The sequence below is a fragment of the Triticum aestivum genome, chromosome 5B, assembly GCF_018294505.1.
Source record: "Triticum aestivum cultivar Chinese Spring chromosome 5B, IWGSC CS RefSeq v2.1, whole genome shotgun sequence".
Lineage (NCBI taxonomy): Eukaryota > Viridiplantae > Streptophyta > Magnoliopsida > Poales > Poaceae > Triticum > Triticum aestivum.
This window is the reverse complement of record NC_057807.1, coordinates 621,668,564-621,687,784: the sequence shown is the minus strand read 5'-3', so window position 1 is coordinate 621,687,784 and position 19,221 is coordinate 621,668,564. Positions and strand designations below refer to the sequence as shown.

The 19,221-nt window shown below is 51.1% G+C and overlaps 1 long non-coding RNA gene across 1 annotated transcript; it reads right to left on the bottom strand.

The window, feature by feature from the left end:
• Nucleotides 1-3,927: 3,927 nt before the first annotated feature.
• Nucleotides 3,928-7,114, bottom strand: LOC123117226 (uncharacterized). Its single transcript, XR_006457309.1, has 2 exons — nt 6,749-7,114; nt 3,928-4,214 (listed from the first exon to the last, which is right to left on the bottom strand). It is a non-coding gene; the product is annotated as an uncharacterized lncRNA (long non-coding RNA).
• Between the last annotated feature and the right edge of the window lie 12,107 nt (nt 7,115-19,221).

Sequence of the window (19,221 nt, the reverse complement as noted above, 5' to 3'; positions counted from 1 at the left end):
AAATTCATGACCATTGGAGCTACTCTTGGGGAAATGATTGCTTCTCTTCCAAGAAAATTTACGCCTTATCTTTTGCCTTAAACTCTTAGATGGATATGGTCATCAAAATGTACGTGCGACCACCTGCATAGTACTACGTATGCGCTTGACTGGTTCCGTGCGTGCCTGGCGAGAGGACCACTCAGCACGTACGTACGCACGCACACACAAAGTAAAAGTGGGTTCCGATGTGTTTTATTCTAACATGAAATATGGGCTAGAAGGTACTCCCTCTGCAAAAACGTCTTACATTAAGTTAGGGCGGTTGTAGTATATATGGCCATATGGGTGTCGTTTCCAAAAACAAACTTACAAAAATACAACATTAAAGACATGAAGTTTGATCTTGTTTCGCTCCCAGCTCAGTGAGCAATGACTACAACCAGATAATTCTGTTGTTCCATTCGCCAGGACCTTATCCCCTCCTTCACCGCTCTTCGTCGAACTTCGTTGCCTCCCTACCCTCTGCCTGGCTGTCGTCCGTCATCCGAGCCTTCAACTCATCGGGATTGGACCGGAAGTCGATGAAGCATCCGTGGTGGCTAGGAGCCCCATGGCTAGAGCCCCCAGCAGCAGTCTAACGCATACAGGGAAAAATCAAGACAGGGAAGGGCCGGATCGGAATTGCGGTTGTGGCTAGTGACGATGTGCTCGTGGGAGGGGAGATGAGAGCTAAAACTTCCAGGCGCAAAGAAAAAACAAGATATAGGGGTCTCTATATTTCACTATCCCTCTTCCGTAAGGCAACTGGATGTTTTTAGACTGGACTTAACAAATTTTAGGATAGAGGGCCAATTTGGAAAATAGTTGGAATAGGTAAAAACTTTGGGCCGGTAGTTTTTAAAAGGTGAAGGGGTTTGAATCTGCTAGAACATGTATTACTTGTTTCAGAAGTTCAAGTTGCTTTGCCCTACAGTTATTTTATGCCCCACCATTAAAGCGTGGTTGAGAAATGAGCCTGGCTCACTTGGTTAGGGGAGTGGAAGTACAAAGTAGCCACCAAGATTCAAAAAAGTGGTTCAAACTTCACCTATGTGGCTGAAACTTCACATATAGTGATTGAAGCACAATTGAATGAATAAAACCAAACTGGAACCTTAAAAAGAATAGGTACATGTGTTTTATAATTCGGATATACAAACACATGCCTGACTACGAAGTTGTGGGGGTGTCTTTCTTTCCCCTCTCGCAAGGCGACTAGGGTAAAACTTTCCTCCCCTCGATCTTTGCCAGCCAACCTGTAGATTCGTCTCTCCTCTGCCAGCCGTGCCTTTGGCCGGTGGCGGTAAGGGGAATCCTTGTGCCTTGGCTCCGACTAGTAGATAGGTTAGGGTTTTAGTCTACGCAAGGGCGGTGTTCGAGCAATGACGGCAATTCTTCTTCGAGTCAGTCTTTCGAGCTCCGATCCTCCTCAAGTTCGTCCGTCGTGAAGGATTAGACGGAGCTCTTGCGTAGATTCCTACCAGCCCCTCGAGACGATGAGGTTGGATTTCTCGCCATGCGTACGTGATGACGAATTTTGTTGTCATGTTCTTCAAATTGGTTCAAGTGTTAATCAGCGACGACTGGGACTTCGGCCGCGAGGCACGCACCCTGCGCGCGGACGTGGGCGCCGTACGTGCGTCCGCGAGGTTGATAGCGCGCGGACGTGGGCGCCGTACGTGCGTCCGCGAGGTTGATAGCGCGCGGTGGGTGCCGGCCCGGCAACGTCGTGGCCGCGCATTGACGCGCGCGTGTGGGCGTGTTGATTCGGTGAGCGACCGCGGCCCGGCAAGGCCAGTAAAGACGTACGTGGGCATGCACACGCCCCAACTAGCCAGAGCTGTACGTGCGATCGACGTGAATGTCTGGCCACCTGCGTACAATACTACGTACGTATGTAACTGTATCAGAGCACGTGGTATGTAAGTACGAGACTGGTGTACACCAAATCATCCCTAGCACCCTTTTCATGGTAATACGTGTCTCATTCATGTGATAAAGATCAAAGTACAAGTCACGTAAGGACCGACATACAAAACCGAGAAGATAGTAAAACATCTCTGAGTTTGACACCAATGTCTGTCACCTGTCTCCGGCACCACCACAACAGACACCAAAGAATAGAATGACAGATCATCTCCTCACCCGAGCTCGATGCTGCTCCATCGCTGATATGCAACTTTGTGGACCTCCAAGGCTGCTCCCCAAAAGTGAAGCCATTGCCCTTAAACGAATCAGACCGGGGCAACACCCCAGACACGCCATCAAACACTAGATCTTACACCCCACCATGACTAAGACACCGAACGAGGAAACCACACCTACCATCCATCAACCACGAACCCAACACACGTTTCGTCTTTCACATGTCGTCGATGCAGACCACAATCTGCATCCGTTCCTGGACTATCCTCCAAGCTCCGGGCCGATGTTGGAGCAGGCGTCGTCGCAGTGGCGAAGTCCGAGGACACATGTCCACCACGAGGATGCCGCCGCTGCCACACAATCCTTACTTAAAGATACTGAATTCCAAATCCATCCCCAATGATAGGATCAATCGTCTCATCGGAGTAGGATCTGAAGAAATTTTATTCAACGCCGCTATCACCGCCGCGGAAGCCAAGACGATGAATAGCCTAAAAAACCTAAGATACTTTGGCCTAAATTATCATGGATCCGGCGACCCCTCTCACCGGCGACGACCGAGGTCATCGACAGAGAGGAGCCGCCAGAGAACAGCGGCGGAGCACAAGTCCCGAAAGTTAGATCGCTTTTCCTGTCTTCTGAAGGAAGATATGAAAATGTATATTCGCCCCCCTAGGCCCCTTGTATAGGATCGACGTGAATGTCTGGCTACCTGCACAGTACGTATGTAACTGTAAGCATGTACGTATGTACGCGCAGGACTTGTTCCGTGCGTGCCGGAAAAAGTCTAAAATAAACCATGAATTTATAGACAAAAGATAAATCGAACCCTCAATTTTGAATCCCGGAAATTGGCACTCTAAATTTATCGATCCCGGTCTATTTTAAACCCTGTGCCTGTTTTCCATGCCAGAAAAAAACAACTCAAATTGCTACTCTCACTGACAGCACTGGCCCACTTGCCATACCAATCTTCAACCTTCTTTCCCCTTCCAATTTTTCTCTCCAGACCATGTTGCCGCTGAATGCGCACACACTTCCGCGTCTCTTCTGAAATCAGAGCCTGCAACAGCTGTACCGCTGGAAGGCGCGGATGGAGGGCTCCCAGTTCTGGCGTTATTTTTGGTTCGCATGCCCAGCGCAGGGGCATTCATGGAGGTCCGCTCCACATAGAGGACGACGTGGCCGGCGCCAGCGCTGGTGAGCTGCGAAGGGGTGGCCCGTGATGGGGTGGCCCGTGATGGGGCGGTGGAATAACGTCTGCAAGTCGGGGATGTGGGAGACCGGAGCGGCGCGAGCCGCTGGGTCGACGAGGCGGACCCGCGTGCCGACGAGCTCTGTTATGGTGATGGCCAGCTGGAGGTGCACGACGCGGCGCGCCCGTACAATGGCTACACGGGCCTGGTCGGCTTCGTGCTAAAGTCACTCGGCAATCACATAGTTAACCAAAGCCACCACGCCAATATGTACAAGCGCGTGCTCGAACTGCTCCTTGAGAGCAATGGAAGCTCGGAGCTAGTCAAGCAGGTGGATTGATTTTTCAGGAGCTAGCTTGGACGCCATTAGCTTGATCGATCTGTGCGGCGGCACGACACGCGCTGGGACCAGTGGCGGCGCCAGGAAATGGAGGCTGGGCCTGGGTATTCATCCAAAAAAATTTTTTGGCTCTAAATGTAGTATATGAACCAAACAACATAACACTAGCAATATATGAACAAAACAACACTAGCATAACAACAATAGCAATATTTCAATATATCAGACCATAGCAACATGAATACATAAGTACCTTCTGATTGATAAAGTGATGATATCCTTCTTACGATGTATCAGATCATAACAACCAATAATATTTTCGCGCACTCAGTAGGCAATAGCAGAGTGATGAGCATATTTGACAGCAACACAAGCAGCAATTTGTCCCCAAAACTTTAACCAGAATACCCACCTTAAGACTAATCAAATCCAGCACTAGTAGGCGGTAGCTCATTGCATTCAAATCCAGCACTAGCAGCAATTTGTCCAATTTGACTGCACTACAAATCCACCTACAGATAATAGAACTAGGAATTAGGAATTAGAAGCATGTGATTTGACCAGGAACTAGGAATTACTCCCTCCGTTCCAAAATAGATGACCCAACTTTGTACTAGCTTTAGTACAAAGTTGGGTCATCTATTTTGGAACGGAGGGAGTAGGAATTAGCAAGTAGGACAAATCCAGCACTAGCTCGCTCCGTGATGCTCCAGGCGCTGCTACAATTTGACCAGGCGCTGCCGCATGAGCCCATAGGAATTAGGAAGTTAGAACTAGGAAAAGAGGAGAATAGAACCTGCTCCGCTGCCGACCTGCCGCTGGTCGCCCGTTCAGCGGCTCCGCTTGCCGCTGCCTGCAGTCAGTATTGGCCGTCACCGCTGGCCGCTACTCGCCGCCGCTAGGCGCTGGTCGCTACACGCCGCCGCCGCCGCCGCTGGCCGCAGGCGCTAGGTTAGGTTGGTGACTTGGGGAACGGCTGAGACGCCGAGTGGGGGCTGGATCAAGCGAACAGGACGAGTGTAGCCGGTAACTTGTGTGGGCTGTGGGCTGTGGGCCGCTAAATAAGGCATGTATTAATTTTTTTGGGCCAAATCTTGGGTATTCATATGAATACAGGTGAATACCCCTGGCGCCGCTGATGGCTGGGACCTGCACGAGCACACCTATCCGGCTGCGGTGGGGACCACCCCGAGTGCCAGTTCGCCGGCTGCGGGAACACGGTGGTGAATTTGAGAGATCTAAGAAGGAGGAGAAATGACACGTGGGCCCAAATCGTCAGTGACAGTAGCACGTTATCCCGGCCGGGATTGTAGAATTCCCAGTGCACCAAACAAGTGAAGGGTCTGAAATAGACCAGGATCAACAAATTTAGAGTGCCAATTTTCGGGATTCAAAATTCAAGGTTTGATTTATCTTTCGGCTATAAATTCAAGGTTTATTTTGGACTTTTTCCGTGCGTGCCTGAAGGGAGGACCACTCACGTATGTACGTGTACGTGGGCTTCATGCCCATGGAATTAGTCGCGGCCGATGCACGACACGCAATGCGGCTACGTATATCTGTCACCTGGTAGATGGAGAATATTTGTGCTGTGCCGTCCGTACCACGCAGGAATTGACATGATTGTGCCTCGGCACAAGTGTGCGTGTGGATGCTGTTGGCAAATTTGACAAATCTGACCTTCGTGACAAAAGTATTTCAGAAATTAACTATTCGGTAAGTAATTTCTTTCAGTTGATATTTTTGTGTAGCGCCCGACATCCAGGCGCCACACTATACTATGCAGCGCCTGACTCTCAGGCGCTACACATCTGACCGGCATAAAACACATCTATTATCTAAAAATGCCAAGTCAGTGTGCAACGCCTGACGTCTCGGCGTTGCACAATTGAGCTGCATCTGCCCACGGATTGCATGGCTAATGTGAAGCTCCAATCACATGTGGCTTGTTCATCAATGTACGTATAGGTAGTAGCTTTTGGTAATTCGACAGGACACGCATGCAGAGTAGAGTAGACTTGACGAGACGATCAGGCTGCCTCCAATGCACAAGTGCTTAGATGAGATGCTAAGCATATTAAATAGCTTAGCAACCAAACTCCCCAATGCATAGATGCTTAGTTTTCTGTAGCTAAGCTTTCTTCATTTAATTAGCCGTAGGATCTTTTGTGGTATGTATACTTTGTGGCCTATTCCTGCCACGTAATGCATAAATGACGCAAGAACAAAAACACAAGTAAACAGAAGCTTCGCCGTAAGCAGCAAAATATGCAGTAGTTTTATCTACTAAACTTACGGAATATAGGTCGTTTTCAACTGTTGTTGCCCCGCAAGAGATTCTTGTTAATATCTTTTCAGGAATACAGAGATCAACATGCCCTTCTCAGCTGGGAATTCATTAATCTTCAGCAAGCTGTTTAGTTCTTATGGCACAGTTTAGTTCTAGCTAGCTGGCGAAATGCAAAAGAGATCATGGACTGTAGTTTGTATGACAAAGTTGCAAGAATCTGGGACTAGGCGATGGCGTTCAGATCACATACTACTATTTATATCAGAGTCTCGATTGCCCCTAGTTCAGACTTCAGACTATGAATTATCTATGGTTCAGATCACACGCTATGCAGAATAGACTCTCCATCTTAGATTCCTGAACAGGAGAACAATTCATGGAGGTTAAGTAAAACACTTTTCGTACTAACAACTATACTGAACCTAGTCTGTATAACAATGGAATCAGCAGCAGACCCCCATTCTTTGATCATCTCCACAGGGTTACTAGACCAGCAAGAAAACAATGGGAGGTGCCCTCCAATTGCTGCCTAAATCGGGAACGGAAGTGTTTTATCTTGGTAAGATGAAATTAAAACCCTCACTAATTGGATGACGGGGATTCAATCTCCTTGCTTGTACCACGTACGCACACAATGCTTCAATCGAGATTAAAATCCATTGGGATTGAATGGGTTCCAGAGAAAACTGAATTCAATAATCCTTTGCTACAGATTTACATATACATACTACAGATTTTGCAATGTAGGCTCCTTACCAAAGACCAGGTGCTGACTGGCCGGAGGAGCTGTTGGCGGCTGCGAACATAGGAGGAGCCGGTGGTGTAGCGGCGAATAGAGGCGGAGCCGGTGGTGCCCCGGCGAACAGAGGCGGAGCCGGTGGTGCCCCGGCGAATTTCTCCCGGCGACGGTCCATGCGGCCGGCTGAAACTGAGGATGGTGGCGCTGTAGGCGACGATCAGCGGCGGGGCGGGGCTGCTGGTGGAGGATGGAGCGGCTGCATCGGGGCGACGGCGCTGGGCGAGGAAGAAGAAGCGGCGGCAGGGGTTGCGCGTGGGGGAGTTGGGGAGGAACGAGAAAAAAGGAGGCGACTGCTCGGTACCCAGCCGCACGGGATTGATTAACTCCACCTTTTGCCTAGGTATCTGCGTCTGGCACCGTTTCTTCGTGGGGTTACTGAACAAGACTCTCTCCTCATTAATTAACGTGACACATCAGCTTTTTGCTCAGCTGGCAGGCTTAGCACCGATCCAGGCTGGAGCACTAGGACTAGCCTTACTGAACGAGACTCTCTTCTCATTAATTAACATGACACATCAGTTTTTTGCTCAGCTGGCAGGCTTAGCACCGATCCAGGCTGGAGCACTGGGACTAGCCTTACTGAACGAGACTCTCTCCTTATTAATTAACGTGACACGTCAGTTTTTTGCTCAGCTGGCAGGCTTAGCACCGATCTAGGCTGGAGCACTGGGACTAGCCTCAGTCGTTAAGCCAGTGCAAGTCGACTGCAGTGCATGCATGCACGCGCAGGACTAGCTCGGCTGAGCAGTGACCACGCCATGGGCCATGCAGGTTGACACGTCCTCCGCTCTTTGACCGTCAACAACGGAGTTCGTCTACGCTTCTCTCCCTTGCAGAGTGCATCGAGGCGCAGTGCTGGCAGCTCACTTGTGTAGCGCACAGACGTCAGTATAGTGTAGTGTCTACCTCTCAGGCGTTATACACTGACTTAGCAATTTTTAGATAGCAGATACGTGTCATGTTGGTCAGATGTGTAGCGACTGAGAGTTAGACGCTGCCAGTGTAGTGTGACGCCTATTGTCTGACGCTAAAAAAAGAGTCAACTGAATAAAAAATTCTTGAACAGTTCAGTTTGTGAATACTTTCGTTCGATGTCAGATTTGTCCATTCTGCCGATGCTGTTTGTTTCCCTGCCACGCTTTCTTAGATCAGTAGTACTAGTCTCCACTCACGATCAATTTCTTGGCCACGTCTTTGTAGCGTGTCAACCTGGTTAGACCTAAGAGCATGTACAGCCACGACGGGCAAATCCGGCCCCTCAACACGTCCGGACACATCCGTGAACACTGACCTTGAATGTCCCATATTTGTCACTCTGTATTTGCATATCTCATATTCGACGTTTTATATCCATACTACACATGCAATGTTGATCTACTCTACGTGATCAAACAATCGACAACAAAAATCAGCTGCAAACGAACACAAGATCAGCTGCAAATGGACATTAACAAACTTCGCCACATCCAAAATACCATCTTAGTTCGTCACCGGACAAGTTCTTTCGCCGACACAGCTGTAGGCGTCCGCGGCTGGTGGAGGGTCTTGGTCGTCCGACGAGAAGGTGCAACTGTCCTCGAGGACGATGAGCCCCTTCATCCGACGGACCACCCTGTCCTGCTCCTGCTTCAACTTGGCGACCCGAGCCGCCTCCTTCGCCTTGCGTTCTGACTGCTCAATAGCAAGCCGGAGCGCCTTGATGTTCTTCCGTCGGAGGCCGCGAGCGTCCGTCTTCGCAGCCATTAGGGACCGGCGGTAGATCCATGCGAGGAGCCACCCGTCCTCGTCAAGGTCCGCCTCCATCCCGCGGCGACGAGACGCGGACTGCTCCGCCGCGTCCCTCTCCCGTGCATGCTCCTCGCGCGGCGAGCGCCTCCAATTCTGGAGTGCGCGTGCGGGTCGGCGACGTGGGCACTAGCATCCACCGCTGCCCGCGTGAAGGAGTGGCCGACGGGGAATGGAGACGACGCGGGGGCGGTGCAGACTGTGTTGTCCTGGCATCGCTGCGTGCGGGCCGGGAGGGTCCAGCTCTGGCGTCTGCGCTGCGGGAGCTGCGGCGATGCTCCGGTCTCCACCTTGGACCTCTCCAGCGCAATGCGGAGGGCCATCTCCTCCTTGTAGTGGAGCTCGAAGCCGAAGTCGCTGTCGGATCTGAACATCATAGTGGATGAGATCGGAATCAGAGAGGAAGAGGAAAGGACGGAGCGAGAGAGAGTGAGCTAGGGTTCGTAGCGAGGCGTCCGGATTGGGGTTTTTTGGGGGTAGCTATGGGATCGGTGGTGGGCCAGGCCTGTCTGGCAGACGCGCCCGGGCCGCCCCATATCCGCCCTATATTTGGACTGGATATGAGGAGCGTCGGTTAAACCAAGCGTTTGTCCGCGGTCTGAGATGTTTGGTTAGGTCTTTTTTTATCGGTCAGTGATCGAACGACCTGCCTGAACGTTTGAGACGTATATGAGAGGTCCGGCTGTGGATGCTCTAAGATATTGACCATCGACTAACCACCAGAATGCGAACTGAGCCAAGCTGAGATGGTCAGGTTCACCCACCAGGATGCTAAATGAGGGAGTAGTACATGTTTGATGCGTCTTGTATCTTTAATATGATTTATTTTTCGGTCAATTACTTAAGGATTCCATGGCTGCATTCACTAGCTATTGTCGCTTGCAGAGCAGAGCACTGCTTTGCTGTTTGTATAATTGTTAAAAGCTCAAGCCTAGACATCGGTTCTGCGATCAGACATGTTTTGATCACTTTCCCAAGCAGTCCACAAGTCTGTCCAGACTCCTTTACTTGGATGTGGCACATAACAGCACATCAGGAAGCATATCTACTACCTCTCTGGTGAGACTGAAAGCTATGAGAGGCGAATCCGCAGGAAGCAAAAATAATTTCAGCGACGACATCATATTAACCGTCATAAAGACCGGGAGCGTCAATGTACCGTTGACTTTTCAGAAATCCAATTGTGTTGATTGACATATTCCGGAGGAAGTATTTTTGGTCGACGGACTTGACAGAGCTGTTGAAACGGATCAAATCCAAGTGCCCATGAGGAAGATGAAGATGCATCTCCCAATGATACCATATCTTTGTTCCTTGGCATAAGCAAGCGGGGTATGTGATGTGCAGGTGACAAAGAGTCAGTGTTGGACAGTGTTGTGCATCCTTCTTGTTCAGCATAGCTTAGAGGCCTGCAGTCTGCTATTTGATCAGTTGTGTTACAGAGAGTCATGTGGAAATGGCTGTTATTAAGTCCGCCATGGTTAGAAACTTGAGAAGCCCGACATTCTGAACATTTTTCTTGCACTGCACAACCTTATGGGGTTACTCAAGTGTTCTGTTCTGTGTAACAATATGATAATCTCTTTATGGAGCAGAGCAGAGCAGAGCAGTGGTAGGCGGTAGGTGCCAGTAGTAGTTATCGCATGTCCTGTCCCGGCTCAGCAGTCAGCATAAACTGGAACATTTGCCTGAATATATAGCTGTGGTGCTTAATTAATTCCATGACAAGAAAAGTTGAAAGCCTACAGAGGATAAGCCTACCACCGTGGCTCCATCTCCATCTCCATCACGCACTCGCTCGCTCACTCACGCCCAGCCACGTACGTGCAGGTTCTTACCGCCTTGTCGCCAAGCTTTGGCAAGAGGGTTTATGGCCCGGCCTAGACGCGCACGCGCGCGCTCCACGCCAGGCGCTAGAGCGCAGCCGAGAACGGATGCAGCGCCGGCAGACGATCGACCGAGCGATAACTGTGCCCAGGCCGCCAGGCGTGCACTTGTTACTAATGTAATTATGCGCTCGCTCGCCGCCGGGCTGCGCCAAGGGCAAGGGGGTTCGTGGCCGACACGGGAGCACACGCACATGCGCTCGGGCGCGCTCCACGCCAGGGGCTTGGGCACGCGGCGCTGGCGCGGACGACCGGGAGATAATTCCGGGGGGCCGGACGGCGGCGGCGCTGGTGGCGCAACGACGACGGAGGCGGAGCCCATCGGCCATGTGCTCGCGCGCGCGCGCTTCAGTCCAGGAGCTAGGGCGAGCGAGGCCGGGCACGCGGCGCTGGCACAGACCGGGAGATAATTCGGGGGTCCGGACGGCCGCGCGCGGGCGACGTCGACGTGCGGCCGTGCCCGTGGCCGCGAGGCACGCACGCTCGGACGTGGCGCCGTACGTGCGTCCGCGAGGTCGACCGATGGCCCGCGGTGGGTGCATGGGCGTGGGCGTGGGCTCCGCGGCGCCGGCAGCGTCGCGGCCGCGCATTGACGCGCGCGTGTGGGCGTGGTTATTCGGTGAGCGACCGCGGGCCGGCAGGGCAGTAAAGGCGGGGGCATGCACGCGCCCGAGCCAGAACTGTACGTGCGTGCGTGCGGTCGACGTGAATGTCTGATAGTTCTGGTCATCTCCAGCCCGGCCCTGTCAGCCCACCCTGGCCCGGCCGTAAAATCCAGGGCCTAGGCCTGATGGGCTTGCCCGTGGGCCGGGCTTGGGCCTGAGTTTTGAGCCCACCAGTAGGCCCTGGATGGGCTTGGGCTTGGCATATAGGCATTTTAAGGAAGAGGCCTGGCCCACAGCCCTAAGCTAGCTTTTCAGGGCTTTTTACCAGATGGGCTGGGCTTGGGCTTGAAAAGTAGGCCCGATGGTAGGGCCTAGGAGGGCCTAGGCCTTAGTTTTCTGCCATGGGCTTTTTTGGGCCCGCCCAAGCCCGGCCTGGCCCGGGCCATGGCCAGGTATAATGTCTGGCCACTTGTGTAATACGTAGTACGTAGTACGTATGAAACTGTAAGCGCGTAGTATGTACGTGCGTGCCTGGCGGGAGGACCACTCAACGTACGTACGTGTACGCGAGCTTCCATGCCCATGCCCATGCCTAGTCCTGGCCATGGGCCGCCCGGCCCGGACAGCCCGACCCGAAAAAGCCCGGCTCGACCCGGCCCGACGCTGCTCCCAGGCCGGGCCTGGACCTAGGTTTTGAGCCCGAAGACTAGGTCGGGCCGGGCCTGGGCCCGTTGTTTATGCCATTTACTGAAGAGGCCCGGCCCGAGGCCCGAGACCCGACGTGTCTTTTGCTGTGATGGGCCGGGCTCGGGCCTGAAAACTAGGCCCGACGGCCAGGCCGGGCCGGGCTCGGGCCTGAGTTTTCTACCTCGGGCTTGGTTAGGCCCGAAGCCCGGCCCGTCCCGGAGGATGGCCAGGTCTACCATGCCCATGGAATTCGTGGCGATCGATCGATGCACAGCACGGCGCGCACTGCATGCGGCTGGCTCTCTACATCACCATCGTGGTACACGGAGAATAGTTCTGGCGTGTCGTCCGTGCGACATGTTTGTGCCTCGGCCACAAGTGTGGGTGGATGCTGTTTGTTTTGCTGCCACGCTTTCTTAGACCACTGCTGGTCTCCACTTGCCACCAATTTTCTTCGCCACGTGTTTTTAGCTTGTCACCACTCGCTACAACTCAAGATAGTGACCATCAACTAACCACTGTATGCTAACTTCTTGATAACACATTTCGCAAAAAAAACACTTTTGTATCACAATTCAGTTTTGAAATGCCTCCTTGCTCACAACTTTGTCCCTCATATAAAATTTCAATAATAATTACCGGTCTAGTTATTGATTGTCCAGTGACAAGTAACTTTCTTGTGTGACAAAAACCTTTCTACTAAACAACTAACTTTTATTATCTTGCAAATTACTCATAGTTTTATTTCCGCTAAGTACCTCTAATTTTATTCTCGCAAATCTATCCCTACACCTACAAAATAGTTTCATACTTGTTCTAGGTGAAACAAATGTTAAGTGTGGCTTCGACACTCTTACTTATCGAGAAAGCCTACAATCGATCCCCTATACTTGTGGTTTATCATGATCGGGCAGCAAAAAAAAAATCCACTACATCTGTCAACATCAAACTTCAATCTTCATATCTTAAATCCATACTAGTCATGCAAACTAAAAAAATCTACGTACTATGTACATATCTATACTACTCATCGTCGGATATGTCGACGATCTCCGTCCCGGACGGCGGGTCAATGGGCAACTACGGCAGCTCTGCCGCATGTGAAGGCTCCGCCTCGCCGTTGTCTAAACCAGAGGCGAAGAGCTCGTTCATCTCCGCCCTCCGGTGCCAGATGAAGCGCCAATTGGCCTCCACATATGCTTCGTCCTGGATGGACTCAAGGATGACAGACTGCGCCGCCATCTCCTCCGCCTGCGTGACCTCGTACTCCACCACACGTCCTCCATGGCGAAGCCCGCAGTCGGCTTCGCTACTTGCACCTCCATGGGCTTCGGCTCCTCCTCCTGCTCCTTCGCTCCGGCGAATCTAGAGGAAGATCGACAATGAAACTAGCAGCACGCCTCAGCAGGATCTCCTCCGGCAGCTGCAACTCCCCTCCCGAGTGAGCATGGCGTAGGTGGTGATCCGATGCCTCATCATGGCAAACGGCGGATGGAAGTGGAAGTGCCGGCGGTGGAGAGGAGAAAGAGGAAGAAAAGGGGCGGGCTAGGATTGGGCTGCCGTCATCCGGCTTAAATAGCTGGCTTCCTCCCTCGAGCGAAATGCTAGAGCGGCACCACATGGCGAGGAGCGGAAGGCTCTAACCATCAGTCCAGGCATGTCCGAGCGCGTCCTACCCATGATGCATGCACACAACACAGCTGAGCTAACACAACCACATCAGTGACAGTCTTCAAAAGTAGTCACCAACTTGAGAAGAGCAAAGGAGATACTGTAGAATACAAGTTTAGTTGTAGAATTTGCATTGTTGGAAAACTGAACCTGGAGTCAGTTTGGAACAATATTAAAAGCTTTTTAACTTTTATTTCTTTGGCATCTTAATTAGCCAAGAATATAATTTTTGAAAGAGTGGATTTACATTTAGTGACATCATGACGTTCACTGAATTGAACATTGTGCAAACTGTGAGTTCAACTTGTTCATTAAGAATTTTTTGAATAAAACTAAGAAGCAACAATTCATTTTTACATGATTAATAGCTACATTTATTGAGTTCATGTCTATGCTTAGGGTGTAGAGTCATAGAGAATGTAATTAAGGCTAATTTTCAGTTCTTACTTCTTGAACTGCATCACTTTTCATATGGAACTAACTTGGCACTCATCTACTTTTTTCAGGCCACGCCATCACAGCCATCAAGACAGCGGCGCATGTCGTGGCTGCACTGAATCTCCTTATTACCAAGGTCGCTGTCAGAGTTACTGAGCTTATCGCTGTGACGGTGGAAACTACACAGCGCCCAACAAGTACTAGCAAAACCTCGAAGAACTACCCAATGATGTGACATATCCTTCAAGAATTTGTGTTTGGGGGGGGGGGGGGGCAATAGCCCCCTCCACTTCTTACTGTTCTATCCATAAGTAAAACTTAGTTCTGCCTAGCCCTTGCCTTAGTCAACTCTTCCCCATGCTCCAGCACAATGAGCTTCTGCATATGTTTCATCTCCCTCTTTCAGAACATGCTTTAGATTCAGGACCCTCCTTCAGAATCTTCATCTTACTCAAGAAATTCATGACCATTGGAGCTACTCTTGGGGAAATGATTGCTTCTCTTCCAAGAAAATTTACGCCTTATCTTTTGCCTTAAACTCTTAGATGGATATGGTCATCAAAATGTACGTGCGACCACCTGCATAGTACTACGTATGCGCTTGACTGGTTCCGTGCGTGCCTGGCGAGAGGACCACTCAGCACGTACGTACGCACGCACACACAAAGTAAAAGTGGGTTCCGATGTGTTTTATTCTAACATGAAATATGGGCTAGAAGGTACTCCCTCTGCAAAAACGTCTTACATTAAGTTAGGGCGGTTGTAGTATATATGGCCATATGGGTGTCGTTTCCAAAAACAAACTTACAAAAATACAACATTAAAGACATGAAGTTTGATCTTGTTTCGCTCCCAGCTCAGTGAGCAATGACTACAACCAGATAATTCTGTTGTTCCATTCGCCAGGACCTTATCCCCTCCTTCACCGCTCTTCGTCGAACTTCGTTGCCTCCCTACCCTCTGCCTGGCTGTCGTCCGTCATCCGAGCCTTCAACTCATCGGGATTGGACCGGAAGTCGATGAAGCATCCGTGGTGGCTAGGAGCCCCATGGCTAGAGCCCCCAGCAGCAGTCTAACGCATACAGGGAAAAATCAAGACAGGGAAGGGCCGGATCGGAATTGCGGTTGTGGCTAGTGACGATGTGCTCGTGGGAGGGGAGATGAGAGCTAAAACTTCCAGGCGCAAAGAAAAAACAAGATATAGGGGTCTCTATATTTCACTATCCCTCTTCCGTAAGGCAACTGGATGTTTTTAGACTGGACTTAACAAATTTTAGGATAGAGGGCCAATTTGGAAATCAGTTGGAATAGGTAAAAACTTTGGGCCGGTAGTTTTTAAAAGGTGAAGGGGTTTGAATCTGCTAGAACATGTATTACTTGTTTCAGAAGTTCAAGTTGCTTTGCCCTACAGTTATTTTATGCCCCACCATTAAAGCGTGGTTGAGAAATGAGCCTGGCTCACTTGGTTAGGGGAGTGGAAGTACAAAGTAGCCACCAAGATTCAAAAAAGTGGTTCAAACTTCACCTATGTGGCTGAAACTTCACATATAGTGATTGAAGCACAATTGAATGAATAAAACCAAACTGGAACCTTAAAAAGAATAGGTACATGTGTTTTATAATTCGGATATACAAACACATGCCTGACTACGAAGTTGTGGGGGTGTCTTTCTTTCCCCTCTCGCAAGGCGACTAGGGTAAAACTTTCCTCCCCTCGATCTTTGCCAGCCAACCTGTAGATTCGTCTCTCCTCTGCCAGCCGTGCCTTTGGCCGGTGGCGGTAAGGGGAATCCTTGTGCCTTGGCTCCGACTAGTAGATAGGTTAGGGTTTTAGTCTACGCAAGGGCGGTGTTCGAGCAATGACGGCAATTCTTCTTCGAGTCAGTCTTTCGAGCTCCGATCCTCCTCAAGTTCGTCCGTCGTGAAGGATTAGACGGAGCTCTTGCGTAGATTCCTACCAGCCCCTCGAGACGATGAGGTTGGATTTCTCGCCATGCGTACGTGATGACGAATTTTGTTGTCATGTTCTTCAAATTGGTTCAAGTGTTAATCAGCGACGACTGGGACTTCGGGGTGCTGGTGTGCTTAGGGACCCGTGCATGAAGACTTTCTAGTTGTCATCGACAAGGTTAGGCTGGCTCCGATATGGGAGTGATGATAGGGGCGCGTTGACGACTCGTTCCAGCGCGGCAGTGGTCGTCCAGTGGTACACAGATTCTGATGTAATTTTTTTATGTTTGGTGCGCTTTTATACTTTTGATGAACCAGATTACAAAAAATAATAGATCTCATTCTTGTTAAAAAATATAGAAATGCCTGATTACAAAAAGGGGAACCGGATTAAACTTGCTACGCTGCCAAAAGAAAAGAATTGAACACACTCGCCCTCACTCCCAAGTGGGAACTGCTAGTTATGGCCCTGCGCCAAGGGGACTCGTGGCCTGGCCTACACGCGCGCGTCGCGACGCAGGAGCACACGCACATGTCTTCGCGCCCCGTGCGCGCCCCACGCCAGGAGCCAGAGCGCGCGCTGCCCTGCCACTGCCACGCCAGGAGACCATGCACGGACGACGTACGTGGACGCGGGCCGCGCCGAGCGTCGACCGTACACATGCGGATTGATGGCGCGGCGCGTGCGGGCTCCGACGCTCCGTGCGGTGGCGCCGGCAACGTCGCGGCCGCGCATTTACGCCCGCATGTGGGCGTGTCTGTTGTGACCCGCTCGACCGCGGCCCGGCCAGACAGCGGAGTAAGGACGGGGAGCGCACGCGCGCGAGCTGTACGTGCGACCGCGGTCGACCCGACATGGATGGATGGTGATCGTGGACGGACGGACGGACGGATGGCTACGTACGTACTCGCGCGTGTACGTAGTAGCTTCGTGCGTGCCGGCCGGCCGGGCGAGAGGAGAAGGAGAGGACCACGCCAGGCTCGCCCGTCTCGTCTGTATGCGTGCGTACGCTGGCTCCATCTCCATCTCCATCTCCGTGCCCATGGGATTTGTCGCCATCGATGGTCGATGCCACGAATGGCGCTGCGGTGTCATCGTACCTGCAGGACACTGGGTGTCTTTGGTCGGTTGGCGCCAACAAACTGTTTAGCGAAACAGAAAACAGGGGAACCAAACACTTGCTCAGATTAATCCAGTCGGTTTGTTCTCAGCAACTATCCTTCCCAATAGAATTGGAAGTCGGCCAATGCACACTTGTACATATGACCTGATAACCAAATCATGGGCGTTTTAGCCGCCGGTTTTAAATCATATAGAGGGTTCAGTCACCTCAGCCGCTACCGAGATTCTAATATGCTATGGCATCTGAGCTTTTGCTTGGTTGATCGCCAAAACTTTGGCTGCCTACGAGAATTTATCGATCCTCTTTTCATTTTTTCGGGTATCTTTTCATTTTCTTCAAACTTATGCCAAAATTCTACCCAACAAACGACCACGCGCTTGAGTGGAATTAGGACATCTCCAACACGGATTCTCAAACCACTCACAACCTTTTGGACCGCGCAGTCCGGATATGTTGACATCTAACGCGGTTCTGCATCGGTCCGTCCGGCGGTCTAGACGCTCTTTTTCCCACAAACCGGAGACAAACTGAGCGGGGTTGTTGCGGGTGTCCGGACTGCTGCCAAGTCCGCATCTGATTAACCTATCCAACCAAAAACACCATTCCCGTGCCTGTTTGCGTTCCCGCAAGAAGCCAGCTGCCCGCATACATGCTAGCCCAGAGCTCACGAGAGCCGGCATTGAAGTGGTTCGCCGGCTGATGGCGCCGCCCGCCGATCGCCTGTTGCGCATGCCTTCTCTCCGCATTGAAACAAGATCCGTCTGCCAGCCTACCTCCATTAATCGACGCGTGTGTCAAGGAACATATTCAGGTGTCCCGAGTGATACACGTCCGATCCTGTGCCGACGAGCATAAAACACCTCCGGCTGGCTCCTCACATCCGCCCGCTATATAAACGTGTCCTGGCGTCGGCCAAGAAGCACAACTCACCTCCGCTCTTTCCATCACCTCATTGTGCAACACGCCCCATGGCCTCCGGGGAACAAAAGAAGGAGTACTCTAGCATTGCAGCTGCCTGGGTTGCCCGGCGAGCCAGCCCGATGCATGCTAGCTTGTTGGCGAACCCTTTGGATCTGGCGCCGCCATCATCACCACCCTCCTCGCCCGTCCAAGCTGGACGCCATAATCGATGTTGGCAATGCGTGAGGCAGGTGGGAAAAAAGCCATGCGACAGAGGCGGTACGTCCGCAGCTACCACAGACAGCGGGGGAAAGTAGGTCATGGGAGGCCACCGCCGCTTAGGTCCCACGAAGGCCACTACCACTGTGTCGTTAGGTTACATAGCCGGTGTCCTGCCCGGTGAGCGGGGGCATAGACCACGGTGACCATCTTCTCCCACCCCAAAACCAACCCTGGTTTGTGCTTCACGGAAGCGGAAGGAGGCTATTCGTCCCCTCTCACTGAAGCATATCCCTCCAAAGCATCTGACTGTTCGATGAGTGGGCTCTGGACATGGGAAGACATGTCGTGGGAGTGGCAATCCGTCGCGTTCGGCCATAGACTAGGTTTACCGTAGCACGGTGTAGTTTAGTTAAAATGTGACCGAAATGTAAATGTTTTCGTCCGGTTTATATGAAAATCATCCGGTTTGTATGTAATTCATCCGGTTTGTTTAAAGTGCGGTCAAAATGTACGCGTGTAGTGTTGGATGTCTGGCTCTCACATCCGTGTCGGCGAATTGGGACCCATGTCCGCGGACGGATGCGGTGTCCGGTTTGCGGGTCAGTGTTGGAGATGCCCTTATGCCCAAGAGTAGGCTTATTTGTAATTCTTTTCCATTTTAATTCTTGTCGAACAACTCCTTAATTAATAGATTGGAGCAAAACTTTTGCCCCCATTTCACATAAAAAAACTAATAATTGAAAAAATGGCCCTAACAATTCCACCAAAAAGAACACACCGATCAAAAAACTATTTGAGAAAAACCCAGCGAGCGAATGAAACGGGGGATTTGCCACACTTTTTGCAACTTTCATATTTCCAACACTGACATGTGGTTGTCATGTACCAAATATGAAAATTTCAGAAGAAAAAAGTGTGGAAAATATACAAAAATTCCAGGATGAAACAACCGGAACGAACCAAGCTCACCCTGCATCTCATTCTTGGACTGGCTCAAATAGAATCTCTTGAATAGTGTGCCCGGAATATTTACTGACTAGAGTGGATAAGGTAGCTCACTCAACCAGGATCTGGTTCCCCATCACGCCGCCAATCACGGACATCCAAAGGCAAAACCCTAGCTCACCGGAGCAATCCCACCTATCGCTGTTGTTTTTGCACT